The sequence below is a fragment of the Pteropus medius genome, unplaced genomic scaffold (assembly GCF_902729225.1).
Source record: "Pteropus medius unplaced genomic scaffold, Ma_sr-lr_union100, whole genome shotgun sequence".
Taxonomy (NCBI): domain Eukaryota; kingdom Metazoa; phylum Chordata; class Mammalia; order Chiroptera; family Pteropodidae; genus Pteropus; species Pteropus medius.
Genome location: NW_024345861.1, coordinates 702,872 through 724,023, shown reverse-complemented (window position 1 = coordinate 724,023; position 21,152 = coordinate 702,872). Strand labels below are relative to the sequence as shown.

General features: G+C 35.0%; 1 pseudogene; it reads right to left on the bottom strand.

Annotated features, from left to right (window-relative positions):
* Positions 1-1,841: 1,841 nt before the first annotated feature.
* Positions 1,842-1,960, bottom strand: LOC120612273 (uncharacterized; annotated as a pseudogene).
* Between the last annotated feature and the right edge of the window lie 19,192 nt (positions 1,961-21,152).

Below are 21,152 nucleotides of genomic sequence, written 5' to 3'. Positions count from 1 at the left end.
TCTAGAGATTTTTCTTTTTCTTTCTGAGATGCTTTGTCATCTTGGTTGTTCATGGCCTTTAGTGGACTATTTCTACACCTGGGCATTAATGGAAGTGTATTCTGCTGTTTTTTTGTTTGTTTGTTTTTCAGAAAGAAGATTTATTATATAAAGGTCTCTTTATCCTGTTGTAAAGAAGGTGCTTTTCTTTTGGTTTCCATAGGTGGTGTCTAAGCCTCTTGGATCCCTACTTTATATAAGGTCTTAATGATGCTTTTTAAATTTTCTTGTAGATATTTAATCACGCTCACTACTCTCAGTTTCTATCTCTGTCAGTGTCAGCGACAGTCTCAGCAGTTTTTGCTCAGATTCCCCTGGGACTCCCCGGTAATGGGTCTCGGAGAGTATGGGGGAAGGGGCCCTGTAGGTTAGGGGTTGGGAGCTGAGGCTCAGCCTTTGTTTTGCAACTGTGGCTGGCAGAAATCAGTTGTTGTTTTTCTGTGGTCCCGTCCCGCTTCTCTGCTTTCTGCCCTGATGACTGGGCCCTGCAGCCAACTGGCCATAGGGAGTCCAGAGCTATCCCAGGAAGGAATGTTCGGATAACTCGCTGCAGGAACTCGCCACTCATTCTCCCTTCCCCCTCCTCCTTCAGGGAGCTCCATTTGCTGCCAGAGGCAGTTTCTTTATTACTCCTAGTCCACCACCTGACACCTGAGGTATGACCAGTGGTAGCTCTTATGCACAGATCTCACGCTCAGATGTGCTGGTGCACAGTTTATTGTTGTTTTAAGTGGAAAGTTCTGGGAACGTCTCTCACTCCTCCATGTTTCCTAAGATCTCCAACAAGGAACTTGATTCCTGCTCTTCCCCTCACTAAGGACTGTCCTCTCCAAAATCGGAATTCGCCACAGTATTGCCATTTTAATGATGTTAATTCTTCCTAACCGTGAGCATGGTATATGCTTCCATTTATTTGTATCTTCTTCAATTTATTTATTCAATGACTTAAATTTTTCTGAAAACAGGTCTTTTACCTCCTTGGTTAATTTGATTCCCAGGTATTCTATTGTTTTCGATATAATCGTAAATGAGATTGTTTTCTTAATTTATCTTTCTGAAAATTTATCATTGGTGTATAAAAATGTCACACATTTCTGAATGCTAATTTGGCATCGTGCTACTTTACTGAATTCATTGATCAGTTCCAGCAGATTTTTGGTGGAATCTTTAGGGTTCTCTCTATATAATATCATGTCATCAGCAAATAACAAGAGTTTTACTTCCTCCTTTCCAGTTGGATTCCTTTTATTTCTCTTTCCTGTCTTATTGCTGTGGTGAAAGTGGGCATCCTTGACTTGTTTCTGATCTTAAAGAAAATGCTTTTAGCCTTTCCCCATTGAGTATGATGTTAGCTGTAGATTTGTCATATATGGTCTTTATTATGTTGAGGTATGTTCCCTTTATTCCCGCTTTGCTGAGAGTTTTTATCATATATGGATGCTGGATTTTGTCGAACACTTTTTCTGCATCTATTGATATGATCATATGGTTTTCATCTTTTGATTTGTTAATGTGGTGAATCATATTAATTGATTTGTGAATACTGTACCAACCTTGCATCCCAGGAATAAATCCAACTTGATTGTGATATATGGTATTTTTAAAGTATTGCTGAAATCAGTTTGCTAATGTATGTATGTATGTATGTATGTATGTATGTATGTATGTATGTGTATGTATATATATAATATATATTTATTTATTTATTTTTTTAGGAGAGGCAACCCTTGGTTGACTTCACAGATTGCGAGGAACTTGTTAGCTTACAATCCCTTACTTTTTGTATTTTTTAATATTTTTTATGCCTACAGCACCTGGTCTTCCTAAGTGGTTTCCCATCCAAGGACTAACCAGGCCCAAACCTGCTTAGCTTCCGAGATCAGACAAGATCAGGCTGTTTCAGGGTAGCATGGCTGTAGACCAGTTTGCTAATATTTTGTTGAGGATTTTTGCATCAATGTTCATAAGAGATATCAGCCTATAGTTTTCTTCTTTTGTAAAGTCTTTGTCTGGTTTTGGAAACAAGGTAATGGTGGCCTCATAAAAGGTGTTGAAAATTTTAGAATAGTTTGAGAAGAAAAATGTGTTAATTCTTCTTTTAATATTTGGTAAAATTCGCCTGTGAAGCCATATGGTTCAGGAGTTTAATTTTTGGGGAGATTTTTGATTACTGATTTGATTTCATTGGTGGTGATCGATTGGTTCAGATTTTCTGTTTCTTCTTAATTTGGGAGACTGTATGTTTCCAGGAACGTGTTCATTTCTTTCAGATTGTCCAGTTTGTTGGCTTATAATTGCTCGCAGTATTTTTTAATGATCTTTTGTATTTCTGTAAAGTCCAAGTTATTTCTTTTCTTTTATTTCTATTTTATTTATTTGAGTTGTCTTTGTTTTCCTTGATGAATCTGGCTAAGAGTTGGTCAATTTTGTTTACCCTTTCAAAGAACCAGCTCTTGGTTTCATTAATCATTTGTATTATTCTTCTAGACTCTATTTCATTTATTTCTGTTTTGTTCTTTATTATTTTTTTCCTTCTGTTCACTTTGGGCTTTGTTTGCTATTCTTTTTCTAGTTGTTTTAAGTATATGTTTAGATTTTTTATTTGAGCTTTCCCTTGTTTCTTGAGGTAGGCCTGTATCTCTATGAATTTCTCTCTTAGGATTGCTTTTGCTGTGTCCCATAGATTTTGAGTCATTGTGTTTTCATTTTCGTTTGTCTCTAAGTATCTTTTGAATTCTTCCTTGATCTCATTGATAACCTATTCATTGTTTAGAGCATGTCATTTAGCCTCCACGTGTTTGTGTATTTTCCAATTTTTTACTTTAGTTAATTTCTAATTTCATACTATTGTGATCAGAGAAGACGGTGATATGATTTCAATCTTCTTAAATTTATTGAGACTCATTTTGTGTCCTAACATGTGGTCTATCCTGGAAAATGTTCCATGTGCACTTGAGAAGAATGTATATTTTGCTGCTATGGGGTAAAATGTTCTGAAAATATCTATTAAATCCATCTGGTCTAGTGTGTCTTTTAGTCCCATTGTTTCCTTGTTGATTTTTTGTCTGGAAGATCTGTCCATTGGTGTCAATGGGGTTTTAAAGTCTCCTACTATGAGTGTGTTACTATTGATCTCTCCTTTTATGTCAGTCAATAATTGCTTTATGTATGTAGGTACTCCTATATTGGGTGCACATATGTTTACTAGGGTTATGTTCTTGGTCTCTTGATTTATCGATCTCTTTATCTTTATGTAATGCTCTTTTTTGACTCTTATAGCCTTTATTTTAAAGTCTGTTTTATCTGATATAAGTATCTCTACTCCAGGGTGTTTTTTGTTTTTTTGTTTTTTTGTTTTTTTTTTTCATTTCCATTTGTGTGAAATATCTTTTTCCATCCCTTTACTTTCAGTCTATGAGTGTCTTTTGATCTGAAGTGAGTTTCTTGTAGACAGTATATGCACGGATTTTGATTTCTTCTTCTTTTTTTTTTTTACAGAAGTCCCTTTAACATTTCTTGTAATGCTGGCTTTTGATGATGAATTTCTTAAGCTTTTCCCTGCTAGAAAAGCTCTTTATCTCACCTTCCATTTTAATTGAAAGCTTTCTTAGGTTGAATGTTTATGGTTGTAGATTTTTGTTTTCTCTAATTTTGAACATTTCTTTCTAGTCCCTTCTGGCCTGCAATGTTTCCATCGAAATATTTGTAGTCATTCTTATGGGGGTAACCTTGTAAGTAACTAGCTACCTATTTCTTGCTGCTTTTAAGATTCTCTCTTTGTCTTTGACCTTTGTCATTTTAATTATGATGCATCTTGATGTTGATCTATTTGAATTCCTCTTCTTTGGGGCTCTTTGTGCTTCCTGGATTTGTATGTCTAATTCTCTTGTCAGGGTAGGATAGTTTTCTGTCATTACTTCTTCAAATAGATTCTCAATCTTTTACTCTCTCTCTTCTTCTGGTACTCCTATGATGTGAATATTGTTACATTTCATGTTTTCTCAGAGGTTTCTTAAACTATCCTCATTTTTTAAAATTATTTATTTATTTTTTTGCTGTTCCGATTGGGTGTATTCTGCTACCTTGTCTTCCAGTCCACTGAATCGATCTTCTGCTTCATCCACTCTACTGTTGAATCCTTATAATGTATTCTTCATTATATTTATTGTATTCTTCATCTCTGTCTGTTTTCTTTTTTATCATCTCTATGTCCTTTTTTATGCTTCATTATATTTATTGTATTCTTCATCTCTGTCTGTTTTCTTTTTTATTATCTCTATGTCCTTTTTATCTCTCTGTTGAGGTTCTCATTGAGCTCATTCATTCTCCCTCTATGTTCATTGAGCATTCATTATTTTGAACTATCTTTGGTACGTTGCTTGCCTCCATTTCACTTAGCTTATTTTCTGGAGCTTTCTTCTGTTGTTTCATTTGTGACATGTTTCTTTGTTTTCTTTTGTTCCTATGTGTTAGGAATATTTGTTTCATCTCTCAGCCTTGGCCAGATGGCCTAACGTAGTAGGTGTCCTGCGTGGCCCAGTTGCACACTCTCCTTGATCCCTTGTGTCCTGGCTCTGGATATGATCTTTGTGTGGGTTGTGCGTGATCTTCTATTGTCACTAAAACTTTATTTGTGTTTGTACATCAGTGAGTAAGATTAAGGTTCAGGCCAACTAACCGTGGGAATTGGCTGCACCCACAGGGTAAGAGATGCTGTGTTGGGATTGACCTTACTGAGTGAGATTCACTTTAGCAAATGTGTACTTTTTGAAACTACTCTTTGTGTGTACCACTTATGAGACCAGTCAGGACTTACTGTGTTGTAGTCTAGTGCCAGCCTCTGGGTGCATTGGTGTTGGGGCCCTTTGGGAGTGGTTCCCAAGTAGGCCAAGTTGAGCTGCTGTGTTTGATTCCTCAGGGCTACCTGATGGGGCCTACAAAGTCATCTACAGATGGTTGTTGCCTGTGCTGTATCTATAGGTAAGTGGAAGAGATAATGCTGTAGGCAATGGTCCGATTATCTCCTGCTTCTGACCTAGGGCAGTTTAGCAGAAGGACCAGTGCTCCTCAAGGCCTGACACTGCCTGTCAGTTACCCATAAGTCTCCAAAATTAGAAGAGCTTCTGGATGATATGCATGTTGGGTGGTGCATGGACCCCGGGAGTCACCTGGATCTATTGAGCAAATGTTTCCCTGCCACTGCCATGTCAGTTTACATCCCAGCGTTGTTTCTGCGGCTCCCTGTATAAGTTTATAATCATAGCAAGGCCATTTGCTGCCCACCTCAGTTTGTGGTCCACCACCGAAAGCTTCTCCTGGATAGATGGGCTTTGCTTGTTCTGCATGGACTGATTACTGTTGTTTCCTGTTGAATTCATGACCAAAGGAAGTATAGGATGGGACTGGGATGCCTAGGAGCAGGCTTGCCACAGGTAACCTGTGGTTAGGTGGGACATCAACTCAGTGAGGCATGTGACCATCAGACCTATAGAGCTACAGATTTGCTACCAGCTCTGGTAATGTGGGCTCCCTCCAAAGTCACATATCACTGCGAGATCTACTGCTATCTGTGGTGGGCCCTCAAAACCCCTTCAATCTTCTCAAGCAGTATCCTGTGCTGGCAGCAGTGACCTTCCCATCACTGTATTCCATGAATTTTGCTCACTTTGTTGACCAAGGTCTGATGACTGCACAGAATGCACCACCCCTGGACAGGAGCAGCTGCCTCTCAATGTGCCTGGGCACTTAGTAGATTGGATGAGCAGGATCTCAGAAATTCAAGGGCTATCAGGCCAATACATCCTGTTTTCTTTAACTTCTGTGTCTGAGTATTCTTGCAGTAGTCACAGATCGCAAGGAGATAAGCTGCTGTCTGGGGGCAGTACCACGGACTTCTGCAATCCCCTCAAGAGATATTGCATTTCATACAGGCAGCAGAGGTCTTCCTGCAATGGATTTCCCTGCAGTGCCCTTACTGTGCTAGCCAACGTTTGTTGCCTTTGCAGATTTGGAGAACCAGGGAAGAGGCAGGGCATTGGCAGCTGTCTGCCAATGAGCCGCCTGGCACAATTTGTGGTTTGGGTGGGATGGGGTCTCAGAGAGACAATGGCCATCAGGTCAATACAGCCTCAGTCTTGCTGCAACTGTGGTAACAATTTGCGCATTCCCACAAAAGTCACAGATCACAGCAAGACCAGCTACTGTCTGGGACTCACTCACAGAACCCCAAGATCTGCCCAAATTCTTGTTGGCAGTAGTTATTTGCCTGAAACTGTCTCTGAAATTCATGCTCACAGTGCTGGCTGCCTGCTGTAAATGTTTGGCTCTGAAATGGTGCAGGATGTGGCAGCAGCCCAACAACAAAAGCCCAGGAAATCTGAAAGTTTGGTGGGGTGAGCTGATCTCCTTAGGCCTGAGCTTCTGAATTGGCTATGTGGGAGGGATCCACACAGGAAAGCTGAGGTAGTCTGTAGATTGCCCCTGGTGGGGGCCTGACTAAGGCACAAAGGTGGCTGCCTCTCCAGCCCTCATTCTGTCACCCGGTAATGCAGTCCTTCCCCATATAAATTTTATGTGAGCCTCTGACCCACCACTCATGCCCTAATGAGTATCCACAGGTGAGAGAGCCTGTGTGTGGGCCCTTTAAAGGGTTGTCTAAAGTTTCAGTCTCCTTCTATCTCACTCAGACAGCCAGAATGCTCTCTAATTTTTACAGTCAGAGTTTTATAGAGCTTCTCTTCCCTTGACTGGAACCCTGGTATGAGGAGCCTCCAAATGAGGCCAGGACCCCTCTCTCCTTCAAGGAACCTCTGCAGCCTCACTCTCTCCCCTGGTGTTCCTCCACCAAACGTGGTTCAGGTCCAGCCCGATTTGCGACTTTGCCCCTCCTACTGCTTCAGTGTGGCTCCTTCTTTATATTATCAGACTTACCTGTTATGATCAGCTAGACTTCAGGTGATTTGCCACATTGATTACTTTATAATTTAATTGTAATTCCAATGTGGCCTGAGACAAGACATCATTTGTAAAATTCTTAATCTTTTAGCAGGAAATGAAATGGGGCATCTCTTGCAGAGTTAATCTTTGTAGTAAACCTAGTTAAGTTTTCTTCCCTCCTTTCTTTGGCAAAAGGGATCTCTCACTTAAATCTTGATAATTGCTCTGGCAACTCAGATCCTCTGGCTATCGATAAGGGTCATCAGCCCACTGTTAAGCAGAAATGGTGTTAAGTCAGACAGGGCCCTTAGAGTCTGAGCAGGGAGGGAACTTTAGGCCAAAGATATTTTTTTTACTCTTTAAGGAACTCAAGATAATCGTGCTAAGCAAAATAAGCCTGACAGGAAAAGTTGCAAATCACATGATAACACTTATATGTGGGATATAAACCTAAAAGCAACAAATGAGCAGAACGAACAGAGACTCATAGACATGGTCTATAGACTAGTGGTTACCAGAGAACTATAGAGTAGTGGTTACCAGTAGGGTGGGGAAAAAAGGGGAGGTAGATGGGGCAAAGGGGGTCAAATATAGGGGGGTAAGGAGAGAGTAAATTGGGTAAAGGGGATCAAATACATGGCAGCTGAAGGAAACTGGACTTTGGGTGGTAAACACGCAGTAGAATATACAGATGTCAAATGATAATGTACACCTGAAAATTATATGATTGTATTAACCAGTGTTACTCCAATAAACTTAATAAAAAAGAAACATATTAACCAAGCCTGTTTCCCTTTACTCACTTAAAAGGCAAATCAATAATAGAAATTAATAGATATATGGTTTAAATAATAAGTTTGTATTTTCTTTTCCTTGCCTAGGCACTGAGGTAGCACTTCATCAGGAAACCCAAGACCCCATCCTGACTGAGACAGAAAGAGAAAGAGCTCCATGAAACCCTTGTAGGCAGAGACTACAGCCATTCTCAGCAGAAAGCAGATACAGAAGAAGAGACCTCCCATCCCTCAACATCCATACTAATAATAAGGCGTTTCATGGCTCTTAGAAAAGAGTTAGGCAGGAAAGTTAGAGGATTCCAGGTCTGCCTGCAAAGAAACCAATATCAACCCATCTTAGAAGGGGGCCATCCTAATCTTCCCACAATTAAACAAGCCAAAAGGCAATTTTTAAACTCACACAAAGAAACCAGTAGGCAGAGATTTAGGTACCAGTTAAAGCCAGTCACTCACACCTGTGCAATGAAAACCCCAATGACTTTCAACTCATCTGAGCCTCATTATACCATCATTATAATATGCATATGCCCAGAAGTTCATTAATATCATTATAACAGACTGAATTATGGTAACAAACATGTGCAGAAATCAAAATGATGAATCAGTGAGTCCTGTCGATCTTAGTTGTCAATCAAAGAATCGTACTCAAAGTAACCACCCACAGCAAAAAGGGATAAAAACCCTGAAGTCTTTGTTACTAGGCCTTTTGAGCCATGCTTCTCTTGCTCAGTCCCACTTCCACTTCTGGTAAGTGCACTTTCCTTTCTAATAAAACTTTTCTTTTCTACTGTGTTTGGGTATCTTGCTAAATTTTTTGTTCGAGACATCAAGAACCTGGACAACGTGCAGGGAGAGGATCCCCACTCTCCGGTAACAGATCTGAGAGAAGGCGAACCCTGCTTTTACCTAGTCCGCCATTTTCCTCTTCCTCTAGTTAGGAATTTTTATGTTCAGATCATCCTATGGGGTTACTTTCAGTTCTGAGTTTGTATGGACTGTCATTCTGGCCTCCCTTGAGTTTGTCAGATTAATATATAACCCTGTTTTTTATCCACACTGGTTATAAATCAGAGAGTGCTATGATCCCCTTTTTGAGTTTGACTAATTCAGTAATATGGCTCACAGAACTCCTCCAGTAAGGAATATTTTACACACTTGATTACGATTTTATCATAAACTGATATAACACAGGAATAACGAGATGGAAGAGATGCATAGGGCAAAATATAAGAAAGAAGCATAGAATCTCCATGCCTTCTACAAGTACACCATACTTCCAACATCTCCATGTGTTCACCAGTTCGAAAGCTCTCCAAACACCATTCTTTTGGTTTTTGATGGAGGCTTCATTTTCTTGGCATCATTATTAAATTAATGGCCATTGACAGTTGATTCAACCTCTAACTCCTCTTCCCTCCCCAGAGGTAAGAGGTTGGGACTGAAATTTCTAACTCCCCAGTCCCATGGCTGGCTCACCTGGCAAACAGTCCCCATCTTTAGGTACTTTACAAAAGTCACCTCATTAACATTAATTCATTTGTGGTGGAAAGGGGTTTGCCATGAATAATAAGACACATATTTCACCTTTATGGCTTTGAAACAAGTTCAAAAACTAAAGACAAGAGACTTATGACAGAAAATGCTCTAATTGTTCTTCTCAATGAGAAAATTCTAAGGATCTTGGGAGCTATGAGACAGGGACCATGGAAGAAGAGCAAATATATACATATATATATATATATATATATATATATATATATATATATATATTATATGTATACACACACACACACGCACATATAAATTATATATATAAATAAATTATATAAATAAATTTTATATATAAATAAATAAATTTTATATATAAATTATATATATATAATTTATTTATATATGGAATTTGTTTATATATAATTTATATATACAATTTATTTATATATAATTTATATATATGTGTGTGTGTGTATATATATATATATATATATATATATATATATATATATAAATGGAATATATTTTGGTCATCTGAATGATCAAATATATATTTCTTATAAATCACAATATTGCATACTCACACCCTTGTATTGATTCTGTTTTCTTTCTCCTTTCTCATTTCATCATATTCACTTGGTAAAATACAAACCTGAATAATTAAAATTCTCCACCTACTCTGAATGCACCCATGAAACTAAATACAACTGGAAGAAATCCCACATTTGGTCCTGCTTTAAATTCATGATAGCTAACTTTAAGTGGGCCGCGCATGATCCCGGGCAACCATCTTTCATTTCCCTAGGGTATTCACACTCTTCTGAACTCTAGTCGCATATTCAAATGGATACTAGAGGCTATATTTGAATATTTAATCAGATTATCAAACTTAACACATCAAAACTAAGCTTTTGATCTCTCCGCACCCTCTAAGATCTGGCTTACCTGGCAAACAGTCCCCATCTTTAGGTACTTTACAAAAGTCACCTCATTAACATAAATTCATTTCACCTACAAATTTCTCATTTCAATAATGGCAATTGAATACTTACAGTTGCTCAAATGGGTTTAGAAACTGTAAGATGCTTTTAAAAGAAAAACGTCAATGCGGTATTGTGAACAGAAAATTGGGATATATTTGGCTGTAGACACGAAATGTGCCTATGAGGTTCAATTATAATCATATTGAAACAGTAAGGTTTTCATTCCTAAATTTAACTATGATGTTAATTAGTAAACTGTTTAATTAGAAACTGATCTTAATGGTTGATCAATTCCATTTTGCTATTTTAAATAAAAACTTTACCGCAAGGTCATGGAATTAAAGATAAGATATTTTATTTAATTTCAAAATTAACCGTAAATTTTTTTCTGATAAAAAATAAGTCTAATTTTTCTATAAAATATGTTGGATAACTAGTGTGAAAAGGTATCACATTTTAATAGGGACTATTACGCCATTTGAGGCAAATGTAATTACTGAGGAAACATTATAGGAATGATACAGTAACTATTGTCTCCATCACTACCACCACCGATTGTTATTAAGTAATCTCCAAAGACTCTCTTTTGGTTTAATAGATTTAGATATTTATAATAATCGAGCAATAACTATTTTGCTCAATCTTGTTTAACTTCATGCAGTTCTGTTAGACGGTTAAAAAGTTGAGAGTTGTAACTGTGTTATTCATGTCTTTATCTCTACTATTTAGCACACTGCCTAAAACAACATATACTCAATAAATGTTGAAGACTAAGTTTTATCAATTTTGTTTATCTGCTGTCAACTTACTTCCTGTCCATAAAGATTTACCTTACCTTTCCAATGGCATCTGTTTCTTTGCATAATCTTCACAAACTAAGTGTTATACATAATTTTTTTTTCTTATGGTTAAGTGGTCTCAATGAAAAGCACCTTCATTGGAAGATTCTGTCTTGTCCTCTCTCCCCTGACAGTTCCCAAAGAGTCTTCATTTCTCCTTTCAAAGAGCCTATTGTCTCTACTGGATTTTCCAATAAGCTCTTATTTTATATCTGGTATCTAGACCATAGTAAATGTAAAAAAAAAAATAGCAAATCCAGGGCATTTCTAATTTAAGCAATCAGCTCTTTGTATCTTGTAATGCTCACTGTCATGAGTAATATGTCCGCAAAGTTGTTTTTTTTTTTAGAATTTTCGTTTAAAAATATTTTTAAACTTACATTGATGAAGATAATATGCATAATTTACATGATAAAATTAAGAGAAGGGCCATTTTCTCATTTTCAAGGACCTTTCTGTTTACTTCCAAGATAGGAAGGTATGTGAAGTAGGGGGTGGGTTGGGATGGGGATTTCTCCAACTCTATCAGGAAGAAAAAACAATAGCAAGTTATTTGTCTCAGTGGAATTCTTGTCCAGTTGCAAAGCATGATGGTGATGATTGCAAATGATGATGAGGGGAATAGGAGAGTAAAAGAGTTTAGCTTATCATGGATGCTGTAACCTGGAGGTGTTGGAACTAAAAAACAATCAGATCTCCCAGTTTCCTGTCTAGCATATAAAGAACTTGGAGATCTGCACTCCCATTCACACATGAAGAAAAAAGCTAAGCAAACTAAAAGTAAACATTTCTTAGATTCATGAGAAAACTGAGGTTACAGGGCAAACCACTGCCTCTCAAATTTAAGAGACAGGCAGACAGAGGATCACAACTTATTGAAGCAGAAGACCAGGAACATAAACCTCTGTGGTAACCAGTATCGGGGTAAAAAAACAAAAACAAAAAAAAAACAAAAACAAAAACAAAAAAACAAAAAAAACTAAACTATAATTGATGAATTATTGGAGTCTCGAAGTGGAAAAGTTTGATGGTTAAAAACTCCAGGGGAGCCAATTTGAGAAAGGCTGCTGCACTTTCATACATTTTACCTTCAGGAGCCCTACCAAGATCTCACATCAAAGAATGGAGAAACATTCCCTCTTGCTTCTGTCAGAGAGTGGGAGAAATTAGGCTGTTTTTAAAATTGAACAGAGAATTCTGTTCTTTTTAAGAAAGTATGTCCCCAAGGGAAACAATTTTATCAGAGCCTGCACTAGAATTTTAACAGTGTCCAAAGAATCTGGGAGAAGGGAAGTACCCAACTCCAGCTTGCTCTAACTTTCCACCTAGAAGAAGTAAAATATCCTACTTCCTATGGAATTAAAAAAAAAAGGGGGGGACAATGAATGGGAAAGAGTAACAAAGTTGGTACAAATTAATCTAAATATATCAACAATCACTTTACACATCAATGATTTAAATATACCAATCAAAAGATAGAGATGGTCAGAGTGGATAAAAACAAACAAACAAAAAAACTCAAGTTTCAAATATCCGTTGTCTACAAAAACAATCAGTTTAAATAGAACACAGAAAGAATAAAAGTAAAAAAAAAATGGTTAAAGATATACCACACTAACACTAATTTTGTAAAAAGCTAAAATATACATATTAATTTCAAACAAATTCAATTTCAGAGCATGAAAAATTAACAGGGATAAAGAAGAGCATTACATAATGATAAAATGGTGAATTCTCCAAGAAAACATAACAATTCTTAATATACATACATCTAACAACAAAGCATCAAAATATATGGTGTAAAATTGGCGAACAATAAACAGAGGAAGCACGTAAATAAATAAAGCAAATATTAACTGACATAAAGGGAGAGACTGACAGTAATATATTAAGGGATTTTAACCTCTCACTGACATCAAGAAATAGATCTTCCACACAAGAAATCAGCAAGGAAACAGTGGCCTTAAATGACACATTATATCCCATGGACTTAATTGATAGTTTTAGAGCATTTCACCACAGAGCAGCAGAATACACGTTCTTTTCAAGTTCACGTGGAACATTTTCCAGGATATGTCACATGTTAAGCCACAAAACAAGTTTCAGTAAATTTAAGAAAACTGAAATCATTCCAAGCATTTTCTCCAACCACAATGGTATAAAACTAGAAATCAGTTATGAGAAAAAAAAAAATGAAAAACAGACAACCACGTAAAGGCTAAACGACTAATCCTAAACAATGAACGGGAAAATGATTAAATCAAGGAAGAAACAAAATGATATTTTGAGACAAATGAAAATGAAAACACAACGACCCCAAAACAATGGGACACAACCAAAGTAGTCCTAACAGGGAAATTTATAGCAATACAGGTCTATCTCAAAAAAAGGAAAAAAAACAAAGAAAAAGAATGAAAAATCTCAAATAAACTATCTAAACCTATAACTTAAATCTATACCTTAAAGAAACTAGAAAAAAAAAGCAAAGCTCAAAGTGAGTAAAAAGAAAGAAATTATAAAGATCAAAGAAGAAATAAATGAAATAGATGAAAGACTCTAAAAATAGTATGAAAAATCAATGAAACAAAGAGTTGGCTCTTTGAAAAGATTAAAAATTGATAAAACTAACTAGATTCATCAAGAAAAAAGAGGACCAAAGCAAAGCAAAAATCAGAAATGAAAGAGGAGAAGTGACAACTGACACCACAGAAATAAAAATGGGTTATAAGAAAATACTACAGATAATTATGTGCTAACAAATTAGAGAATCTGGAAGAAATGGATAAATTCCTAGAAACATACAATCTTCCAAGACAGAATCAAGAAGAATCAGAACTGAATTGACCAATTACTACTAATTAAATAGAATCAGTCATCAAAACATTTCCAACAAACAAATGGCTTCACAGGGAGATTTTACCTAATAATTTTTAAAAAAGTAACCTATCCTTCACAAAGTATTTCAAAAAATTCAAGAGGAGATAAAACTCTCAAATACGTTTTACGAGACCACCATTACCTTGATTTCAAAGTGAGACAGACATTACAAAAAAAGAAAATTATAGGCTAATAACTTTGGTGCACACTGATGAAAAAAGCTTCAACAAAATATTACCAAACCAAATTTAACAATACATTAAAAAAGATCATACATCATGATCAAGTGGGATTTATTTCTGGGATGCAAGTTTAGTTCAATATCTCCAAATCAATTAACATGATACACCACATGAATGATAAAAATTATATATATGATTATATCAATAGACACAGAGAAAGCACTTGACAGACTTCAGCATTCATTTACAATAAAATCTCTTGGCAAAGTGAGAATAGAGAGAACATTACTCAACATAATTAAGGCCCTCAATGGCAACCCACAGCTAAGATCATACTCAATGGGAAAAAAAGCTAAAAGTATTTTCCGTAAGATCAGGAACAAGACAAAGATGTTCATTTTCACCACTTATCAACATAGTATTGGAAGTCCTAGTCACAGTAATCAGGCAAGAAAAGTAAATAAAAGTCAGCCAAGTTAAAAATGAAGAAGTAAAATTATAATTAGTTGCAGATGACTCAAGTCCAAAAAAAACCTATTAGAATTGATAAATGATTTCAATAAAGTAGCAGGATAAAAATTAATATTCAGAAATTGATTGGATTTCTATATACTAATAACAAACTATCATAAAGAAAAATTTAGAAAACAATCTCATTTAAAATTGCATCAAAAATAAAATACTTAAGAATATTTTTAATCAAAGACTTGCACTCAAAAAATTATAAGACATTGAAGAAAGAAATTGAAGAAGATATAAATAAATGGAAACATATATCATGCTCATGGATAAAAATAATTAACATCATTAAAATATTCCTATTATCCAAAGAAATCTATAGATACAATTCAATCCCCATCAAAATACCAATAATATTTTTTACAGAACTTGAAAAAATAATCCAAAAGTTTATTTGGAACAACAAAAGACCCCATGTAGCCACAGAAACTTTGAGAAAGAAAAAAGTTGGAGGTATCACATTACCTGATATCAAACTATACTACAAAGCTATAGTAATTAAAACAGCATGATACTGGGACAACATAGACACATGGATCAGTGGAATAGAATAGAATACCCAGAAATAAACATACCTGTATGGTCAATTAACCTATAACAATGGAGTTAAGAATATAAAATGGGGTAAAGATAGTCTTTTCCATAAAGCGTTGGAAAATCTAGACAGAGAAAATAAAACTAGACCAACTTCTTATAGCATATACAAGAATAAACTCAAAATAGATTAAAGACTTATATGTAAGACCTAAAACCATAAAATTTCTAGAAGAAAACATACGAAGTAAACTCTCTGATATTGCTTTTACTAATATATTTTTTTATGATATGTTGCATGTGGCAAAAATAACAAAAGAAAAAATTAACAAATGAGACCGCATCAAATTAAAAAGTTTTTACAACCAAGAAAATCACAACAAAACAAAAAGACGATCTACTGAATGGGAGAAGATATTTGCTAATGATCCATTTGTGAGGAGTTAATATAAAATATGTATAAAGAATTCATACAACTTAATACCAAAAAATAAACAATCCCATTAAAAAGTGGGCAGAGGACCTGAATAGACATTTCTTCAAAGAGGACATAGAGATAGTAAATAGATATATGTAAAAAAGCTCCATGTCACTAATCATTAAAGAAATACAAATTAAAAATACAATGTGCTATCACCTCACACCTGTCAGAGTAGCCATCATCAATAAATCGAAACACACGTGTTGGTGAAGATGTTGAGAAAAGGGAATCCTTGTGCATTTTTGGTGGGATTGCAAATTGATTCAGCCACTATAGGAAAGAGGATGAAGTTTCTTCAAAAAATTAAAAATAGAACCACCCTATGATCCAGCAATTCCACTTCTGGCTATTTATTCAAAATGCTAATTTAAAAAGATATGTGCATTCCTGTTTATTGCAGCATTATTTACAGAAGCTGAGATTTGGAAGCAACCTAAATGCTCATCATTGGACAATTGAATACAAAAGAGGTGGTGTGTATATGTGTGTGTATGTGCGTGTGTGTGTGTGTGTGTGTTTGTGTATACACATACATACACACCGTGGAATATTACTTGACCATAAAAAAGATTAAAATCTTACCATTTGTGACAACATGGATGGACCTGGAGTGTATTATGCTAAGTGAAATAAGTCATACAGAGAAAGAAAAATACCATATGATCTTACTTATATGTGGAATCTAAAGAATGAAATAAATTAATAAACAAAACAGTAATAGACTTATAGATGCAGGGAACAAGATGATGGTTGCCAGATGGGAGGGCAGTTGTAGGGTGGGGTAAAAAATGTAAAGTAATTAAAAAGTACAAATTGGTAGTTACAAAATAGTCATGGGAATGTGAAGCAAATCATAGGAAATATAATCAATAATTTGATAATAAGTGTGTATAGTGCCAAGTGCATACTAGACTAGTTAGGGAGTACACTTCGTAAATTCTATAAATGTCTAATCACTATACTCCACACCTGAAACTAATATAAAAACATATAGAATGTCAAAAAGATAAAGAAATTTTAAAAATTAAATGTTTTTAGACGTGCACAAAATTGTTCAGGACACTATGCATTTACTTTAAAAATAATCAAACTATATTACTACAGGCATTAAAAACAGATAGGGTAACTGAATGGATTAGAAAACAAGACCCTTCCATACCCTGCCTACAAGAGAGTAACCTCAGATTGAAAGATACAAAGATTGAAAAGGAAGGAATGGATAAAAGATATTCCATAAAAATAAAAACCAGAAAAAAAAAAACTGGGATAGCAATACTTATCCCAGACAAAATAGACTTTAAAAAAAGCTATAACAAGAGACAAAGAAGGACCCAAAAATCTCACTTCTAGGTATTTATTTGAAGAAACTCAAAACACTACTTTGAAGGGACATATCAATTCATATGTTCTTTGCAGCATTATTTACAATGGCCAAGATATGAAGGCACCCTGGTTGTCCATCAAAGGAATCTAAAGAAGAAAAAAAAAAACAAACAAAACAGAAACAAACTCATAGATAATAGAGAATATTTTGATGATTGCCAAATGGGAGGCGATTGGGAAGGCCAAGTGAAAAAGGGGAAAGGATTAAGAAGTACAAATTGGTAGTTATGAAATAGTCACAGGGATGTAAAGTATAACATAAGGAATGTATTCAATAATATTATAATAACTGCATATGGTGTCAGATGGGTACTAGATTTATCCAGGTGATCACTTCGTAACTAACCTGTGTCTAATCAATTGGAACAAATGAACCGTACTAATGCAAAATGTTAATAGGGGACATCAAGGGACAGGGATAGGTGAGATAGTATATAGAAACTTTTCATTCATTTTTTCCTGTTAACCTACAAGTCTTCCAGAAAAGTTCATTAATTAGAAGAAATAGGACCCTGGATTTAAATAGTGGAAGTACTGGCAAGCTAGATAGTTGAAGCAAATAATTCAGAGATGAGTCGCTGTCACACACAATAACTAAAAAAATAAGTCATTTCCATGTAGAACTTAAAATACTTTTATCCATCTTAAACTCTACTCTCTTTACTCTCTCTCCTCCATCCACTAACTCCTATGTGGGAGGTGATAAAAAGTCAGAAAAGTTGAAATTAAAGCTTCTCCTGGTATGTTCTGGGTCCAATATTCTTTAAAACCTCAAATTATGTTACACTTATAATACATTTTTTAGACAAATATTTTCATATATTTAGATCCTGGAAGATAACCGAGTTGATCCATAGTCCTTTTTCTCCATATTATGGGAAATATATGAAATCTGAGAAACTATACTTACTTCAAAAATATTTTAAATTCAACTGACATAAAATATTATAAAATACATATAAGTCTTATATGTGAACTTCTTGAATAGTAAAAATTGTTTGAGCACCCTGGTGTTCATGCCCGTTCAATTTATATTCATGCATTCTAGTTGAGAACTCCATTTACTAGAAGCCATGATTTGTTTACCCTAGAAAATCTACACTAGTTAAATATTTATTAGAGTATGTGACTCATTCCTTTCATTGAACTAACTGTAATATAGCATTAAGTTTTAGAGGTAGGTAAGAGAAAAAAATAACATTAGTATAATTTTTTAAATTTCTTTATTATTGAACCTTTTATTTCCAAAATGGTTAGGCTGTGATTGTTTCTGTTACCACCTGGCAATCAACATCTCCATCAGTAGCCACTGGCTGCTTAGGACGTCTTCAATCATGTTTCTCATGCCATGTTAGCCTCAATAATTTCACCTTGATGAGGAAAGCCTATTCCTTTTATTGGTGATTATCATCTTTGCTGACAACTCCTTTCTGGATGTCTCCAGCTCTATCCTTGATGGCTGCCAGAGCGCTATCCATTTCACTTTCATCTGGGGACCTTTTTCTTTCCATGAATTTTCCTTGCTCTATACCACACTTCCCACAATATGTTGTATTTTTGCTTCTGCCACTGTTGTCATTTAGTGTTTTATTAAAGTTTATAGTTGTTTCATAACTCCAAATTGAGAATTGTGGGTGCATTTTTAAGAGTCCTTCAAATCTGAATTTCCATTATTCTTTCATATTTTGAAAATAGAGGACAAAAATAATGGAAAACTAGGGGAAAAAAGACACAAGACCTCTCACCCACTTTAATTATTTAATTCTTCCTAACTAGCTGCAATATGTCAGGCACTCTTCTAGATATTCTGCAATATCCGTGCTGAAGCACTCAGGTTAATAGTTAACCGTAAATAAATATCTAAATAATGAGAGTCCTTCAACAAAGAAATAAATGAAAGAAGGCCTTGGGATCCCTTTCGCTAGATGTCATTAAAATTACAATGCTCATCTGCCTAAACTAGTTTAGAGATAGTTTCATCCAAAGGCAAGGGGATCTACTAGATAAACTTTCAAGATATCCTACAGCCCCAAATCCTTAATCTTTCAATAAAATAGATATTGTTCTGAATGCTTGATCCTTCTGGGTTAGAGCAGTGAAAGAAAAAATATTGTCATGTCAATTTAGATAAAAGAAAATTGTTTTGATAGGTTTACTCTTTCCTTTCATTTATTTTTTCCCTCCAGACACTTTTGTGTCCCCTTTATTGAGTTTGTTTATATAGTAAGCCCATGATATTGAGCTCTTCTACCCTGAAACTTTCTTAAAGGAATATTGTGATGATTCAGAAATTCAGTTAGGTTTAATTTTTGCAAGTTGCCTGTGCATGCCAGGGTTCCCTAAACACCTCTTTTTAAAGTGAATTATTTGATTATTTAAGCTAGTAGACAGAAATAAAAATGAATAGAAAAAAAAGAAAAACTTATGTTCTAAAACAAAAAATTAGACCTCATAAGTTTCCCCATGGTTATTAATATTAACTCTAAAGAGTTAAGAAATAAACAGCATTTGAGATGAATCTCATACTGTGATTTTTTAGTCTATGGCAGAAATAATAACTAGTTGTGTGTCTACTAAGAATCGCACTGATTCTTTTTACAGTATATCATCAATACCATGACTTACTGTTATAACCAAAATAACATGATAAATTACAATTCCCACTAGCTATCTAAAGTAGCTTTAAAAGTGTTATTGTTTGTTTATGCTTAGTCTTTACATTATTCTTCATTGTTAATTTTTTCAAAACAGAAAAAAATTTATTTCGATAATCTAAAGCCAAATAAGTGTACATTGCAGCTAAGTGATTTCTATTCTAGCTTTGACATTGGTCTACCCTTCATGCTATCTATCGACCCAGATTCACCAGTTCCTTTTTTTTTTCTTATGAAAAAATGACACAGCACATTTTTATTTTAAGAGGACTGCTAGAATCTTATTTGGGTTTAGATTTCCAAGCAAAATTTTTCTCCATTAGACCAATTTAACTTCTAATATTTAACTTCTCTTTGCAAGATATTTTCCCAATCTTTTAAAAGTAATGACAAACTATGACATTGTTGGTTTGCAACCTCAGGAATTCCCAGGTGAAATCCAAAACTAGATCCTGTACTCGAAGGGAAAAAGAAGAGACCAAAAAAAGAGACAGACCACTTCAGATTAGTAGGTAGAGGTTTTAATAAACAAGAGAATTTACATATGGGTTTTGTCTTGGGCTGCCACAAGACAAGTAAATCTCCACACCCACATGCCAGAATCTTAAGAGTTTATATGGAGGCCTTAGCTGGGTTCAGTTATGTATACTGTCCAGATGATCTCAATAATACCTTCTTCTATCAAGGGTATGTACTTGAAATAGCTCCAGCTATGAGAATCATGATCAGGATGTACATTCCAAAAAGTAAAAGAAGACAGCGAGGAGCCTCCTATTGCCCAAGCCAAGTTTGCAGGTCAACCAGTGGTCATGTTCTCTTGATGACCTCCTCCAAGCATTGAAACACACAGATACACACTAAACAAAAATTGTTGTTTTGTGTTACTATTTTTCCTCCATTCATTAACAGAGTATGTGCTTCATTTGAATATATTTAATTTTGTTGTCAATAAAATCAATTATATGGAGAAAAGTATGTTGAAAATTTAAAGAAACAAGATAATTGATCTATTTCATAAATAAATAGGAACATAAAATAGATATTAAAGATAAAAAATGTGGTATAAAGGGCTAGTAGAATAAAGCAAAAGTCAAAGTATTTAGCACCTAATTAAAAATAAAGAAATGGAATAATGATTAGAAAATAGATATATGGTGAGGTTATATTTGGGTGTCTCTATGCAGCCCTGTGGCTCCAGACTCATTGACTTATTATTAAGAGGAAAAATCCATTTAGATCCTTTCTGACCACACATTAATATAATCTCTGTTCGATTTCAGAATGTTTTTAGAGTAATTATAAAACTGTATGTTCTGTGCTAGACAAAGACATAAAAAATAATTAACAGGTTAAAAATTAAGAGGAGGAAACAGAGTTAACAGATTACCACAAAGACCTTCATAATCATCATACGGTCTATTATATAGTGAGATTTTA